The sequence below is a fragment of the Adiantum capillus-veneris genome, chromosome 2 (genome assembly GCF_014529385.1).
Source record: "Adiantum capillus-veneris isolate H3 chromosome 2, ASM1452938v2, whole genome shotgun sequence".
Lineage (NCBI taxonomy): Eukaryota > Viridiplantae > Streptophyta > Polypodiopsida > Polypodiales > Pteridaceae > Adiantum > Adiantum capillus-veneris.
The window spans coordinates 165409716-165413964 of NC_140932.1; the positions used below are offsets into that span (position 1 = coordinate 165409716).

The window sequence follows — 4249 nt, forward strand, 5'->3', positions numbered from 1 at the left end:
ATACCTAGTTAAGTGTAGTTATTGGCAGGCTGGCAATCCCCCTGCATGAGACACATGGGGATCCCCCACCTCCAATCACACCAGCTAACTAGTATTTGGAGTTTCTCAGCAAAAAAATGCTTGGAGGGAAAAATGGCATACTACAATGTCTCAAAGTTCTTCTAACTCTCTCTCTCTCTCTCTCTCTCTCTCTCTCTCTCTCTCTCTCTCTCTCTCTCTCTCTCTCTCTCTCTCTCTCTCTCTCTCTCTCGTCTGCGAGATAGAGTCGTCTGTGTAACCCTGCGAGTGACAAAGTGCCCTGCGAGAATGTCTCGTAGATGTGACAACCTGGTTTGGCCCCTTGAAGAGATTTAGCTAATTTCGGTCTGTCGGCCTGGTTTGCTGCGTGAGATTCACCATCGCCTGACAGTCTAATTTCGGCCTGGTTCACTGCTTGAGATTCACCCGAGCGACTTCAAACAATTTCAAGAAGGTTGGCATTCCTAAGGTCTTGTCTCTACACTGCGACCTCAAGAAGGCCGGATTTTTCAAGAAGTTCGGTCTTTACTACTCTGACCTAAGCAGCTCATTGCATTCATGGCTACCCGGGCTGCGTCTCGAAGTAAGCTTAGTTTTGCCGGAGTCGTGGAAACACCTCCGAAGGTAGAAAACATCACCCGCCTTCAAACGGAAGTCGAAAGCCTCCGCAAGGAGAATGATGAGTTGAAACAAAGGCTTGCAGCTTTCGAGGCTCGACTAGCCACAATAGAGAATCGCAAGGAGGAGGAGCTAAAACAGATCAAAATCAAACTCACAAAGGCAAAAGAAGAAGTAGAGACGACCATCACAAAGGAGGTCAAAACTCAAGTTCAAGAGGTAATCTCTCGCATGGTCGAAGATTGTGTGGCTTTCACACTACGTGAACGGCAACGACAGGAGGATATCGCCCTCAACGTTCGCATTGGTGGGCTTCCAAGCGATTGGAAAGGGGAGGGGGATCCCAAGTTTAGCGAGTCATTTTCCCGCATCCAATCCGCAATCCCTATGGTACAGTGTGATCCAGCAACAATCACTTCTCTTGCACACGAGAATCGCACCAATCATGCAATCTACACTTTCAAAACCAAGAGGGACCGGATCAAATTTCTTGAGCAATCAAGACTTCTAAAGGACACCAAAGTGTGGTTTGCAGAAGATCTTACACCCGCTCAACTCAAGCAAAAGAAGGCAGAACTACAGAAGATGCGAGAAGCGCGCATAGCAGGAAAATGGGCAGTCTACCAAGGAGGTAGAGCCATTATTCAAGAGTTTTGAACTCCCAAACCGGTTCCCTCCTCACCTCCTTCTGCATAGATTTTGTTCATCTTGTCTTATCTTAACTTTCTTTTTGGACCCTCAGTCCTTAACTAAGATGTATCCCACAATCCCCTCACATTTGTAATGTTTTGTTTTTGGTCCCATAGGTCATATCTGACCTCCGTGGATGATAATACAATCTATCTCTCTCTCTCTCTCTCTCTCTCTCTCTCTCTCTCTCTCTCTCTCTCTCTCTCTCTCTCTCTTCCCCCACCCCAATATATGACCCTACACCTTGAGTCAGGATCTTAATGGAGGTTATGGGCATGGAAAGGGTTGTAGAGTACATGATAAAGTTGTGTCAAAACCCCTTACATCGACTTCCTACAATTGCATGGGAAGCAAGCAAAAAGTTCAAAAGACACATAAAAGCAAGATCTTGAGCACGAGATGGATGCAAGAAGTAAAGAAGTGGTTTCGGAGATGGGATGCATTACACCAAGTGAACGAAGCAATGTAATTCCGTTTGGGAGGAATTTGTTGGGCCGTGCTTCATACATTACACCACACATATCACCCTTGACTACAAAACTATGTTCTTTGCCAAAAGCGGAAATCGTACTTACCCTTATATGCTTGAGTCTATTTCCTTGTCGGTGCTATGTGCACTATCACATCCATTTGGCTTAGCTCCCACTTAGGCAATGAAGAAGAGTCAAATTGACTCTGCAAATTATGCTCATTTCAAGTTTGAGAGTCTGTGTACCACACACGATTAGAATGCTCAACTTTTGCTCACATCTGATTTCTTACATCCAAACTTGCTTCCCTCCCCATGACTTAGACCGACACAGTTTCCTCTCCCAACCATAGTGTGGGCTCTCAATTATGACTCTTATCACCACAATGATGGATTATCGAGAATCACTTATCAGTTCCATATAGAGTGTATCACATGTTTCTATGGAACATATTTGACCCCGTGAATACGACCCTAGGAAGACAATAATAAACCTATCTATCTATCTCTCACATAATTGGCCTACAATGGCGATGGGCTTTTCAAGGTACCAAGCAATTGAGACCTCTTCCCTTCACTCTCTACAACTCTCGTCCCTCACCAAGCATGACACATGTGTCTTTCGATTGAAACTTGAAGCTTGGAGTAAACACAATGCACAAGATGATGGGTTGGGGGGTTCACTATGCATAGATTGTGTTTATCACAGGCGTTCAAGGACTATTTTTAAAACTTCTTATCTGTGAATTTTTTACAAATGAAATACACCCTTTTTCTATTAAATCTATAATTTTTTTTCTCGAATCCATTTATGATACCCTTTAACATATGAAAATGTGAGAAAAATTAAAATTTAATATCTCCTTCTACTACACTCACGTGATATTCACATAATTATTAAGTGACCCCCTGAGGATGACGACCCCAATGCTCTGCTTTAACATGCTACCCAATAGTACCAGAGAGGGAATCAACTGTTGGATACTGGTAGCAATAATTGCATCTCTCTCTCTCTCTCCCCTCTCTCTCTCTCTCTCTCTCTCTCTCTCTCTCTCTCTCAATGTTTCCCCATTGTCATCATATACATGATGTTCTCTCCATCCCCACTAAATTTCTTAGGGGTGGACCTTTAAGAAACTACTCTAATGTGCGTTCAAAGGGTATTAAAAAAAATCCCTTTACTTACATGCTTAAGGTAGTAAAATGACCCCTTTTTCTTCCAAAACTTACGAGTTTTCTCTAAAATCAATTAAAAAACCCCTTTTGTTATTATGATCTTGCTAAAATTTTAAATTTTTTTGCAATTAAAAAACCCATTCATTTGAACTCACGTGGTAACTTACACTGTCTAGGAGGTGAACCCCCTGAGCTAAATTGTTCTCCCAAAATCTCAACTCATCTCTGTACACAAGAACTACTCAGGACCCATGAACCATGTCCTAAACCCTCGTTGAAACTTAAACAGTTCCCTGTCTTTTAACATGGATGCTCACATGGTTTGCACACAAGGTCATTTCTGAGCTTCCATTAAAGATTTGCTCTTCTTTGGTCAGGAGTTTGTGATCACTGCTTGATATTTTGCCTCCAACAAGGGTCATCTTGAAATGAGTCTTGAAAGAGCAATAGCTAATAAGCAACCACAAGGTGGCAGGGAGAGAGAAATTGCCAACTGAGGATGGATAACGAACTTTGTTCCAAGCCTCTTTTTTCCCCCCTTTCAACGTTACTGCCTCTTTCATGCACCACACATCCCTCATGCAGATGATGGGCATGGTGACGTTTTCTTCTCTCGCTTGATGTGCCCACTTCATCCACTAGTGTGAAAGGCGCATGCCATGGGGTGTGATGGAGGATGACAAGTGCTTTAAATTTAGAATGGACCTGATTGGCATGAGTAAGAAAGATGTGAAGATAATGTTGGAAGATTGTGATTCGTGGTGAGAGCCGAGTATGAATCCAAGAAGGATGACGAGGTGTGTACCACATAAGGCCCTTAAGTTAGAAAAAAATGTCGATGTTAATGGAATCAAGGCAAAAATTAAGGACAATTTCTTGAAAATTCAAGCTTCAAAAGTGGAGGGTTCCAAGGAGAAATATGAAGTACAGATTGAGTGAGGTAGTTTGTGTGGTAGGTTTGAGAGACCTTATTGGCTAGTGGCAATCATAACCACAATAGAGGAGTAGTATCCTGCATGTGTTGGGGAATGTGTGAGGCTAGAAGTTTTAGAGTCAGTAACTTGTAAATCTAACGTAAGGTTTCAAATTAGCTCTCTCTCTCTCTCTCTCTCTCTCTCTCTCTCTCTCTCTCCACATGATTGAGCCTAGAAAAAATGTCTATGGTCTTTTAACTTTATGCCTTTCAATCCTCTAAGATTTTGGGAAGTGTGATTGGTCACCTAGTTCCATGATTGCATGTATGCAATGACTTATGTCCACTTAATCAATTTATGGTTA

The 4249-nt window shown here is 42.5% G+C and overlaps 1 pseudogene; it reads left to right on the plus strand.

Annotated features, from left to right (window-relative positions):
* Positions 1 to 576: 576 nt before the first annotated feature.
* Positions 577 to 3910, plus strand: LOC147464005 (uncharacterized; annotated as a pseudogene).
* The last annotated feature ends 339 nt before the right edge of the window (positions 3911 to 4249 follow it).